Source organism: Myodes glareolus, chromosome 11 (genome assembly GCF_982192425.1).
Source record: "Myodes glareolus chromosome 11, mMyoGla1.1, whole genome shotgun sequence".
In the NCBI taxonomy this organism is placed as follows: Eukaryota; Metazoa; Chordata; class Mammalia; order Rodentia; family Cricetidae; genus Myodes; species Myodes glareolus.
In genome coordinates, this window is record NC_142036.1 from 13026321 (window position 1) to 13039564 (window position 13244).

The 13244-nt window shown below is 39.9% G+C and overlaps 1 pseudogene across 1 annotated transcript in view; it reads left to right on the forward strand.

Annotated features, from left to right (window-relative positions):
• The first annotated feature begins 5554 nt into the window (after positions 1–5554).
• LOC148120425 (immunoglobulin heavy variable 3-23 pseudogene) overlaps positions 5555–13244 on the forward strand; it is a 445932-nt pseudogene continuing 438242 nt past the window's right edge. Inside the window, exons 1-2 of the transcript XR_015739320.1 lie at positions 5555–5672; positions 5776–6078. The product of XR_015739320.1 is annotated as an immunoglobulin heavy variable 3-23 pseudogene (transcript). The remainder of the gene's footprint in view (positions 5673–5775; positions 6079–13244) is intronic.

Sequence of the window (13244 nt, forward strand, 5' to 3'; positions counted from 1 at the left end):
AGATAGCAACTGAGCTTCAGGAGTCTGCAGGAGGTTTTTGGCAAACAAACTCCTTAAGTTGTTTCTGAGTTTCATGTCCCTTTCTGGAAATGCTGTCAAGTCACATTGTAAATTGTAGGTCTTGGGATCTATTCTGGTCTTCTCAGGCTCCTGGTGTGTAATAAATTTGTTTTTGGATAAAATAAAGTATCCTATCTCTACCAAGGTGTTTAAACACATTATTAAAATTTACAGGATTTTAATTTCGTCATGTAGATACAACTTTTTGTCTCTTTGAGATGTGTTTCTTGTTTGCGACAGAAAGATGGATTCTATTTTGTTATCAAACCTGTTAGTCTGTGTCTCTTTATAGGTGAGTTGAGTCAATTTATTTTAAGGTGTATTAATGACCAATGATTGCTATCTCCTCTTATTTAAGTTTTTATTCTTGGTGATGTTATTATATGTGTGTTTCTCTTCTTTGGGACTTGTTTCTGTGAGATCATCTATTTTCAGGATTTTTAGGATGTAACCAACTTCATTGGGTTGATGTTTTCCTTCTAGTACTGTTGTAGGGTTCTGTTTGTGACTAAGTATTAGTTAAATCTGGTTCTGTCACAGAATATCTTGTTTGTCCTTCTATGGTGATTGAAAGTTTGGTTGGGTATAGTAGTCTATGATGGCATTCACTGTCTCTTAATATCTGCATAATACTTGACCAGGACCTTATGGATTTTATTGTTGTCATTGAGGAGTCAGGTGTAATTCTGATAGCTCTGGATGTATTTGATAGTTGGCCTTTTTCCTTTGAAACTATTCATATTATTTCTTTGTTCTTAATGTTTTGTGTTTTGATTATTATGTAGCATGAGGAATTATTTTTGATCCAGTCTATTTGGTCCTCTGAAAGCTTCTTAGATCTTCATAGGCATGTCTCTTTTTAGGTTGGGAAAGTTTTCTATGGTTTTGTTAAATATATTTTCTGTGCTTTTAAGTTGGACTTCTTTCTTTCTCCTATATCTATTATTCTTAGGTTTGTTCTTTTCATGGTGTCACATGTTTCCTGGATAATTTATATAAGCTTTTTGTTAGATTTAATAGTTTCTTTAACCAATGAGTCTGTTTCCTCTGTGGTGTCTTCAGTGCTTGAGATTCACTCTTCCACCTCTTATACTCTGCTGTTTATGCTTGCGTTTGTGGTTCTTGGTCAGTTTCTTATTATTTATGTTTATGTAATTCCCTTGGCTTGTGTTTCCTTTATCGTCTCTATTTCAGTTTTCATGTCTTGAAAAGTTTCTTTCATATGTTTGTTAGCTTTTACTTGGTTTTCTTAAAGTGATTTGTTGATGTCTTCCTTTTTTTTATCTTTTCCTTCATTGAAGGAGTTTTTCATTTTCTTTTTAAGGACCTCAAACATTTTCCTAAAATTATGTTGAAGTCATTGTCTTTTGCTCTTTCTACATTTGCTTGTTGAAGTCTTGCTGTTATAGGGCCACTAGTTTTTACTGCTTTCATGTTGCTCTTCGTGGTGTTGCATGTGTTCTTACCTTTCCTGCCTCTCTTTTTACTCTGATTGATGTTGTTGTGATGGTCTTGTCTCTGGTGATCTATATTCCAGGTGCCAGTTGATCCAAAGATCAGGTGGCTGCTCATCGTGGTACTGCCAGGGTATAGTTCCAGTCACCCCACTGGGCCCTCTATGTTCCTGGAGGTTGCTTAACACTTCTGAGATTCACTCTGCAATACCAGGTGTAGTTTGGGCATATTCTCACAAAGATTTCTACCTCAGGTCTCATTCTAATGAGGTTGCTTGGACCTGTTCTCACAGTTGTCCTGGTTCATGCTTACTCCCTCAGGGGTTCTAGGTTTGTGCCAGGACCCACAGAGTTCTCTGGTTCTGGCCTATTTTCTTGGAGTTTCCAGACTCGACCCTGAACCCCAGAGTTCTCTGATTTCTGCCTACACTCATGGAGGTCCCAGTTAAGTGTCTGGACCCACAGAAGTCCTGGCTCAGGCTTAAACCCTCCGATGTCCCAGTCTTGCACCCAGACCCGCAGAGGTCTCTACTTCTGGCCTACTCCCTCAAAGTCGTTGCTCCCTTGTACCTGCTCCTGTGGACTTTGCTGTCTCAGTCCTGCTCCAGCATTTGTCAATGGATCAGGCCTGTTTCCATATATGTCCCTGGTCTGGGCCTGATCCCATGGAGGTCCCTGGCTTTGGCATAGTTCCATAAAGACCTCAGGATCTGGTCTACATCTTCAGAGGTCCCATATTCAAGCCTGGACCCACAAAGGTCCTGGCCCAGGCCTACACCCTCGCTGGTCCCAGATTTTAACTCAGACCTGCAGAGGTCTCTAGATCCTCCCTACTCCCTTGGAATTCCCAGACTCTCACCTGGACCCAAAGAGTTCTCTGGTTGATCCCTACTCCCTCCGTGGTCCCATAATCTAGCCTGAACACACAAAGGTATCTGGTTCCTGCCTCTTCCATAGAGATTCCAGACTAATTTCCAGAACCACAGAGGTCCTAGCTTAAGCCTATTCCCTCAGAGGTCCTGCATTCAAATTTCAAGGTATTTTACCACTGAGTAGTATTCCATAGTATAAATGTGCCACATATTCTATACCCAAACACAGGGAATATCATAGAAAAGAAAGTGAGACGTATACTTGAATGCATTGGCACAGGAGACCACTACCTAAATATAATCCCAGAACCAAAGACAATCAGAGCAATAATTAATAAATAGGATGTTCTAAAACTTAAAAGCTTCTGTAAAGCAAAGGGCATTAGCCTATAGAATTGGAAAATTTTGTCACCATACACACCTCAGACAGAGGGAAAATCTCCAAAATAAGAATTTGGTCTTTAAGAAAACAAATAATGAAATAAAAATAGGGTACAGAGCTGAACAGAGATATCTCAACAGATGAATCAAAAATGGCTGAAAGAAACCTAAGGAAAATCTCAATATTCCTCGATGTCAGAGAAATGCAAATTCATACAACTCTGAAATTCCATCTGAATTGCCAAGATCAAAAACATTGATGACAGCTTATGCTGGAAAGGATGTTAGGTAAAAGGAACATGCCTCCATTGTTGATGGGAGAAGAAGAGGAGCGTAGAGGTGGAGGGTAGAGGAGAACTTTGCAGGAGTGGGATAGTTGAGATGGAGGAGGGACAAAGGTGAGAGCAAGGAAAGAGGTCTTGATTGAAGGAGCCATTCTAGGATTAGAAGAAACCTGAATCTAGAGAAATTTCAAGGAATCAAAAAGAATGACACCCATAGCAGTCTGAACAATAGAGAAGAGGGGGTCTGAACTTGACTTGCCTTGTAGTCAGACTGATGATTTCCTTAACTATCTCCATAGAACAGCAACTGATGGAGGCAGGGGCAGAGACCCACAATGGAGCACTGGACTGATCTCCCAAAGTCTAGCTGAAGAGTGAAAGGAAAGGGAATATGAGCAAGGAGGTCAAGACCATGATGGGTTAACCCACTGAAAGAGTTTGCCTGAGCTAATTGGAGTTCACCAACTCCAGCTGAACTGGTAAGGAGCAAGAATAGGACCAAACAAGTTCCTCTGAATGGAAATGACATTTGCATGGCTGGGGCAGACTGAGGGTCCACTGGCATGGCACATAGATTACCTCTACTTCTTGTACTAGCTTTTTGGGATCCTATTCCTTTTGGATGTACACCTTGCACAGCCTAGATATAGTAGGGAGGGCCTTGGACCTTCCATAAGACAATGTGCCTTACCCTCTCTGAGGTATATATGGTGGTATGGGGGAAGGGTGTGTGGAGGGAATGGGAAAAGGGGAGGGAGTGGAACTTCAACTGCTATTTTTTCAAAAAAATCTAATAAATTAAAGAAAAATAAAATAAGTAAAGAACTCCACCAGCTCTTAGTTGGATGGGAAGAAAGCTCCAGATAAAGTTGCCTACTAAGTTATTTGATATTTACCAGTGTTCCTAAATCATTTGCTTTCTGAATTTATTGTTTTGAGCCTCGTTTATATAGTTTATATTATTTTCATTTATTCTTTAGTATCTCTACGTGTGATGCTATTTCATCCAGCTCAAGCTAAATCTGGCAGTCACCGGGCTATACCAAACGTATACGTATTTAAGTACAGTAAGTGTTGCCCATCTGTGCATGTGTGTGAACCCATGGACTGCAATATTGGAAACATACCAGTAATCATACCCTCAAAAAAGAGGGACTATATCCTTTGTCAAGAAAAATACATTTCCATCTGCTCCTCAGTAAGAAGTAGGGCCAAGGAATTGTCAGCCTCATCTATACCAGGGTTTTGTCTGGCTTGGCTCTAGTTAGGATTATACAGACATCAGCCATTATGAGTCCATGATTGTAATATCCATGGCATGTCCAGAAGGCAGCATTTCACAGCACCCCTCCCTGTCTTTCACTCCTTACATTCTTCCCACCTCCCCTTCATCACTGTTCTCTGAGCCTTGGAGGAACTTGAATGATTCTGGAAATCTTGTATCAGACAACTTATTGAAGATTAAGAAGAACAGTTTCTGCCTTATAGAAAATCCAGATTGTGTGTTTGAGACTCTGTGTATGTTGTTTTCTGATTTCTGTTTTGTGGGCTCAGAACTAGAATGGAAGTCAAGAAAGGAAAAGATATCTTAAGTGATGGGCAAGACGGAAATGACACAGGACAAGACAGAGGTTTTGAAATGAAATGTTGGGTGTAGTGAGAGAAAGGGGATGAGTGGGTAGACAGCATGAGAATTTGGGAAAATAAAAACAGACTCTTCTGACAATACCAAACTGATGCCAAAGTTCTGTGTTTTGCTATAAAAATTTATTAAGTGTCCCCATTATGCTGACTATATAAATATGCAGAAACAAAAAGTGATGTAAGAGACATTGAAGACAGCCATGTGTTGCCTGGTATTTAGTTGTGGGGAAAAGGGCACAGTGGAAAGTAAAAAGTGATCATAGGGAAAATTTCAGGATGCAAAGAATTAAGTGCTGCAAATATAAACATATCTCCATAGCAATTACTAATAGGAAGACAAACTACCACAAAGATGTTTCATTTGCAAACTTTTTGGGGTCATAGGACAGCATTCATCAGAACTGAGGAAACTAGAAAAGTCTCAAGTGTTCCTGTCACATTGAAGGAGTTCTACTTCGAGGCAGATGTGATCCTACTCAAGATCCACCTCAGGAAGAAGCTATGTCCAGCAGAGACAAAGGAAGAGACAGAGATAATATCTACAAACACAGAAGTGTGGAACTTTTCAATTGCACATTGATCCTACAGAGACATGACAGTGTGGAAACACAACATTTTCTATACATAAGGTGAAAAAGCAACTAAGTGCAGTGTGCTGAATTTCTAAGAAGGAAATGTGTACACAGAGCTATGTTAATGCTCCAATTTCTACAACTGTCATCAGTGTGTATGAGGACTTATATCTGCGCTGAGTACTGCCTTCTTCCCGGGTCCAAATACAGAGCCTGCTATAGCAGGAAGTTATGCAAATAAATCTTTCTACCCATAAAATCTAGGCCTGCCTTGTTACTGTAGCTTAGGGAGAGGAGACCAACCTTGGATTCCCAAATCCTCCTAGTCAGGGTTCAGCACCGAACACAGGCCACTCACCATGGACTTAGGGCTTATTCTGGTTTTCTCTGTCCTTATTTTAAAAGGTAATTCATAAAGATGAGACGCTGTGTTTTGTGTGGACATGAGAAAGAGAAAAAAAAAAGTCTTTCGTGTCAGTTTTCTAACCAGAATTCTTTGTGTTTACAGGTGTCCAGTGTGAAGTGCAATTGCTGGAGTCTGGAGGAGGCTTAGTGCAGCCTGGAAAATCCCTGAAACTCTCCTGTGCAGCCTCTGGATTCACCTTCAGTAGCAATGCAATGAGCTGGGTCCGCCAGGCTGCTGGGAAGGGGCTGGAGTGGGTCGCATCCATTAGTAGTAGTGGTGGTAGCACCTACTATACCGACGCTGTGAAGGGCCGGTTCACAATCTCCAGAGACAATGCCAAGAACACTTTGCACCTGGAAATGAGCAGTCTGAAATCTGAGGACACAGCCACGTATTACTGTGCAAGAGACACAGTGAGTGAATGCTACTGTGAGCTCAGACAAAAACACCGCTGTGGGGAACACGGGACCAGCAGGGGGCGCTGAGAGCACTTAGAGATCTAGGTCACAGAAGAGGCTGCTCAGAGAAACAGAAGACTGGAGTTCTCTGTGTCTGCACTGCCTCTCTATATCACATTTAGGAATTTTCTCTACAGGCATAGAGTGTACTATAACATGATTGTCCAAATGTTTATTCCAATTTCTTTTTCCTGTTGGTTTGTGTGTGTTTATTTATTCCAGTGTTTCTCCTCGTTTCCCTTTAACTCTGTCTACCTGTCTCTCTTAATCTCTCACTCTCTCTTTCTCTCTTTCATACTTTCTCTCTTTCTACTCTCCGTGTGTGTGTGTGTGTGTGTGTGTGTGTGTGTGTATAGGTGCGTGCTGACATAGGATGTTCAACAGCCTCTGTCTTTCTTTTTTCAAAGTGTGGCAGACACTGTTACTCATATATGCAGTCTGCACTAATTTTTACCTTTTAATTCAGGTTTGTGAGTTGATTAACATGCTGTGGTTCAACTACACAGTAATCTTGAAAATGCCATGGAGTCCAGACTTAGAATAGGAGTCACCAGTTGAGGGAGAAATTTCCCTCTACACTTCCTTGCCCTCTTTCCTCTGTTTTCTTTGTTTGGTTTTATTTATTCTCAATACCCCAACATTATTGAGATTCATGCTCAGTAGATTCTTTACAGAATCAGTTATAAGTGTTGGGCATCAGGAGGAAGTCTCTATCCTGAATATCCATGTCCCTAATATAAAAGTGCCCACTTATGTAAAAGAAACATTACTAGAACTCAAAGCATATATCAAACCACACATTCTAATAGTAGAAGATTTCAACACTCCACTCTCAAAATGGATAGAACAACCATACAGAAACTTAACAGAAATAAGAGAACTATAAGATGTAATGAACAAAATGGACCTATAGACATTCCACCCAAACAGAAAAGATTATACCTTCTTCTCAGCATCAAATGGAACCTTTTCAAAAATTTATCACATAATTGGTAACAAAGCAAGCATCCATAAATACAAAGAAATTGTAGTAACCACCTGTGTACTACTGGATCACCATGGAATAAAGCTAAAATTCAACAACAATTCTAATCCAAGAAAGCGTACAAACTCATGGAAGCTGAACAGTCAACTACTTAACCATCCCTGGGTCAAGGAAGAAATAAAGAATGAAATTAAAGTCTTCCTTGAATTTAATGAAAATAAAGACACAACCTACCCAAACATTTGGACACTGTAAAAGCAGTGCTAAGAGGAAAGTTCATAGCACTAAGTTCCCACATGAAAATGGAGAAAGCACACATTAGAGACTTAACAGCACACCCGAAATCTCTAGAGAAAAAAAAAAGCAGATTCACCCAGGAGGAGTAGAAGACTGGAAATAATCAAAGTGAGCGCTGAAATCAACAAAATAGAAACATAGAAAACAATCCAAAGAGTCAATGAAACAAAAAGCTGGTTCCTGGAGAAAATCAACAAGATTGACAAACCACTAGCCAAACTAATCAAATGGCAGAGAGAGAACACGCAAATTAACAAGATCAGAAATGAAAAGGGGGACATAACCACAGACACAGAGGAAATTCAGAGAATCATTAGATCTTACTGCAAAAGCCTATATGCCACAAAGTTGGAAAATGTACAAGAAATGAACACTTCTTTAGATAAATACAATTTACCAAAATTAAGTCAAGACTTGGTGAGAAGTTTAAATAGACCTGTAAGTCTTGAGGAAATAGAAGCTATCATCAGAAGCCTCTCTACCAAAAAAACGCCCTGGCCCAGATGGTTTCAATGCAGAATTCTATCAGATCTTCCAAGTAGAGTTAATACCTATACTCCTTAATGTGTTTCACAAAATAGAAACAGAAGAGTCATTGCCTAACTCCTTTCATGAAGCTACAGTCAACCTGATACCAAAACCACATAAAGACTTAACCAAGAAAGAGAATTACAGACCAATTTCACTCATGAACATTGATGCAAAAATTCTCAATAAAATACTCGCAAACCAAATCTAAGAACACATCCAAAAAATATACATTATGATCAAGTAGGCTTCATCCCAGAGAGGCAGGGCTGATTCAACATATGAAAATCTATCAGTGTAATTCATCATATAAATAGACTGAAGGAAAAAACATATGATCATTGCATTAGATGCTGAAAAAGCATTTGACAAAATTCAACACCCCTTTTATGATAAAGGTATTGGAGAGATCAGGGATACAAGGTTCATTCCTAAATATAATAAAGGCAACATACAGCAGGTCGACAGCTAACATTTAATTAAATGGAGAGAAACTCAAAGCCATCCCACTAAAATTTGGAACAAGACAAGATTGTTCACTCTCTTCATACCTCTTCAATAGAGTGCGTAAAGTTCTAGCAATAGCAATAAGACAGTATAAAGAGATGAAGGGGATTAGAATTGGAAAGGAAGAAGTTCAGCTTTCATTATTTGCAGATGATATGATAGTGTACATAAGGACCCCAAAAACTCTACCAGAGAACTCCTACAGCTGATCAACACCTTTAGTACTGTAGCAGGATACAAGATCAACTCTAAAAAATCAGTTGCCCTCCTATACACAAACAACAAAGATACAGAGAGGGAAATCAGAAAAACATCACCTATCACGATAGCCACAAATAGCAGAAAGTATCTTGGTGTAACTTTGACCAAGGAAGTAAAAGATCTATTTGACAAGAACTTTAAGGTTTTGAAGAAAGAAATTGAGGAGGATACTAGAAAACGGAATAATCTCCCATGCTATTGGATTGGGAGGATCACCATAGTAAAAATGGCAATTTTACCAAAACAATCTAGAGATTCAATGCAATCCCCATCAAAATCCCAGCGAAATTCTTCACAGACCTTGAGAGAACAATAATCAAGTTTTTATGGCAAAACAAAAAAGCCCAAAAAATCGTATACAATAAAAGTACTTCCGGAGGCATTACCAGCCCTGACTTCACACTCTATTACAGAGCTACAGAAATGAAAACTGCTTGGTGTTGGCACAAAAACAGAGATGTTGACCAATGGAATTGAATCGAAAACCCAGATATTAATCCACAAACCTATGACTACCTAATGTTGACAAAGGAGCTACAACTATACAATGGAAGAAAGAAAGCATATTTAACAAATGGTGCTGGCATAACTGGATGTCAACCTGTAGAAGAATGAAAAATGGATCCATACCTATCACAATGCACAAAACTCAAGTCCAAATGGATTAAAGACCACAACATTAATCTGACCACTTTGAACCTGATAGAAGATTAAGTGGGAAGTAGACTACAAGACATGGGCACAGGAGAGCACTTCCTAGGTTGAACCCTAGTAGTACAGGCAATAAGAGCAACAATGAATAAGTGGGGCCTCCTGAAACTGAGAAGCTTCTGTAAAGCAAAGGACACTGTCATTAAGACCAAAAGGCAACCTACTGATTGGGAGAAGATCTTCACCAACTCCTCATCAGACAAAGGTCTGATCTCCAAAATATACAAAGAACTCAAGAAACTAGATACTAAAATTCTAATTAACCCAATTAAAAATGGGGTACAGATCTGAACAGAGAATTCTCAACAGAAGAAGTTTGAATGGCCAAAAGACACTTAAGGTCATGCTCAACATCCTTAAAGATCAGGGAAATGCAAATCAAAACAACTATGAGATACCATCTTACACCTGTCAGAATAGCTAAACTCAAAAACACCAATGATAGCCTATGCTGGAGAGGATGTGGAGTGAGGGGAACACTCATCCATTGTTGGTGGGAATGCAAACTTGTGCAGCCACTGTGGAAATCAGTGTGGCAGTTTCTCAGGAAACTGGGAGTCAACCTACTTCAGGACCCAGCAATTCCACTCTTGGGAATATACCCAAGAGATGCCCTATCACACCACAAAAACAGTCGTTCAACTATGTTCATAGCAGCACTAATTGTAATAGCCAGAACCTGGAAACAACCTAGGTGCCCCTCAATAGAAGAATGGTTAAAGAAGGTGTGGAACATATATACATTAGAGTTTTACTCAGCAGTAAAAAACAATGACATCTTGAATTTTGCATGCAAATGGATGGAAATAGAAAACTCTTTACTGAATAAGGTATCCCAGACGCAGAAAGAGGAATATGGTATGTACTCACTCATAAGTGAATTCTAGCCATAATTTAAGAACTTCGAGCTTATAATTCGTGATCCTAGAGAAGCTAAATAAGGAGGTGAACCTAAAGGAAATAATATAGTTATCCTCCTAGATGCTGGAAGTAGACAAGATTTCCAGGCAAAACTTGGGTGCACAGGTGTTGGGGGGTGGGAGTGGATGTAAGGGGAGATGGGTAGAGAGAGGGAACAAGTGGTGGATTGTGGAAAGCTTGGGGGAATGGGATGGGTGGAATGGAGGAAGGGTGGATATGGGAGCAGGGAAGTAAATATCTTAATTAAGGGAGCCATTTTAGGGTTTGTTAGGGACTTGTCTCTAGAGGGGTTCCCAGGTCCAAGGAGAGGTCCCCAGATTGTTCCTTGTGCAGCAGAGGAGAGGGTGCCTGAACTGGCCTAGTCTTATAACCACACTGATGAATATCTTGCATATGACCATAGAACCTTCATCTGGCGATAGATGCAGATAGAGACAGAGACCCACGCTGGAGCACTGGATTTATCTCCCAAGGTCCAAATGAGGAGCAGAAGGAGGGAGAACATGAAGGAAGTTAGGATCACGAGGGGTGTGTCTACCCACCGAGACAGTGGGACTGATCTAATGGGAGCTCACCAAGGCCAGCTGGACTGGGACTGATGGAGCATGTGATCAAAATGGACACTCTGAACGTGGCTGGCATTGAAGGCTGACTGAGAAGCCAAGGACAATGACACTGGATTTTTATTCTACTGCATGGATTGACTTTGTGGGAGCCTGATTTGTTTGCATGCTCACCTTTATAGACCTGGATGAAGGGGGGAGGACCTTGGACTTCCCACGTTGCAAGGTACCCTGACTGCTCTTATGGCTAGAGAGGGAGGGGCAGGTGGGGAGGGGGAGGGAAAAGGGAGGCAGAGAGGATGTGGAAATTTTTAATAAATAAAAAAATAAATAAAGAAAAGAACCAAATTCACTTTAAAATAGGAATTAAGCATGAGAGAAGGGGCTAGAGTGCTTTTCATGCACTAAGGGTGGTAGTAGTTCCTACTACTGTGCTGATGCCATGAAGATCTGATTCACCATCTCCAGAGACAGGGACAAGAACACTCTGTACCTGGAAATAGGCAGTCTGAGGTCTGAAGACGCAACCATGTATTACCATGCAAAGTACACAGTTAGTGAATACTACTGTGAGCTCAGATGCAAACCTCCCTGCAGGTACCTAAGAACCAGCAGGGGCGGTAAGAACACACAGAGCTCTGGGTCACAGACGAGCCTGTTGAGAGAGGCAAAAAGGACCAGGCACCTCTTTGTCTGTGCTGCTTCTCCTATTCACACTCAGAATTCTCTTTATAGGTTTGGTGTGTAACAACCCTTGAAGTGTCCAAATTATTATTTAAATTAGTTTTTCAGTTTGATAAGTGTTTTTGTATTTATTTTATTCATTATTATTTTATAAAATTGTATTTATATATGTATGTATTTGTTATACTGTTTCTTTCTTTCTTTCTCTCTCTCTCTCCCTCTAATGCCTCCCCCATGTGTGTGTGTATTTCTGTACATTTTTTTTGTGATTCATTCATCTATCAATCTGCACCTTATTGCAAAGACAAGCTGTATCACATAGCCTTGTTGCCAGAGGCTTTTTGTTCATTTCCCAGTCTCCAGGACTACCCAAATTATCACACAGAAACTATATTATTTAAATCACTGCTTGTTCAATTTCTTAAGCATGTTGAGAGTTAGCTCTTATATTTTTTGGTTAACCTATTTCAATTTACTTATATTTTACCACTATGATCATTCTCTACTGGCAGGTAGTTCACATCTTTCTCCTATGACAGCTACTTGGAATCTCACCAACTGTGCCTCCTGTTGTTACATATATATCTCTTCCAGCCTGGATATATTCTGTTAAGCCATTGGCCAAAAACACCTTATTTATTAACCAATAAATGCAACACATAGACAGAAGGACTCCCTGATCTTTGGCTGGAGATCACAAATGGTTAGACTAATTTTAGTGAGTTCCAGTGCTTATGCTGTCTCCACATCCCATGAATGGGAAAACTTGTTGGCTGACACACAGGGCTTTTTGTAACCTTGAAGACTTGAGCTCATAATTAAGATCACAGTTGAGGATTCTGCTTCAACAAGAACCTGAACTGCAGAGCTATTTCCATTGCCCCATTTAAGGTTTTTTTTTTTTTAAATTTAGGGTGTACTCAGACATGAACAAATGAAAACTGTCATAAAGGGTGGATCTGATTCTGTGATGACCAGCATCAGATTTGAAAGAAACTAAAGAAACTGTAGATTGTAAACCATAGACTCAGGGCAGTTCATAACCACAGGTGAGTTCAGAGGACTCTGGGACCCCTGTTTGTCTCCATGATCACTACACCATCTACACAGAATGACATATGCGTAACTCAAAATAATGTATTTGCTTGGTGGTGGTGGTGCACATCTTTAATTCTCACTCTCAGGAGGCAGAGGCAGGCTGATCATTTGAGTTCGAGGCCAGCCTGGTCTGCAGAGCCAGTTCCAATACAGCTAGAGAAACCATGTCTTGAAAAAAGAACAACAAAATGTATTTATTTAAAGTAATTGCTCATTTAGTGTTGGGAATTAATTTGATGGAAGAGTTCTTGGGTAGTATAAATGCTGTTTTGATTCAAAAAGAAACAGTTCAAGCATTAATTGCTCATTTTGATTAATAAGTGCTATGTTTGAATCAGAACTACTCCCTGTTAAAGGTTAGGACACATTTTCTCATGAAAAGTACTGTCGCATTTTTCTTCTCAAGTACAACTCATTTCAGTCACCTCTCTGAGATTTCAGTCCACAGGACAAAACATAGCTCAGGGAACACAGGGCCATTCAGGGTAGGATGCAGGAGAAAGAGGGTAGTGGTATGTATCAATATTATCAAGCTATATTATTAATGAATATGATATT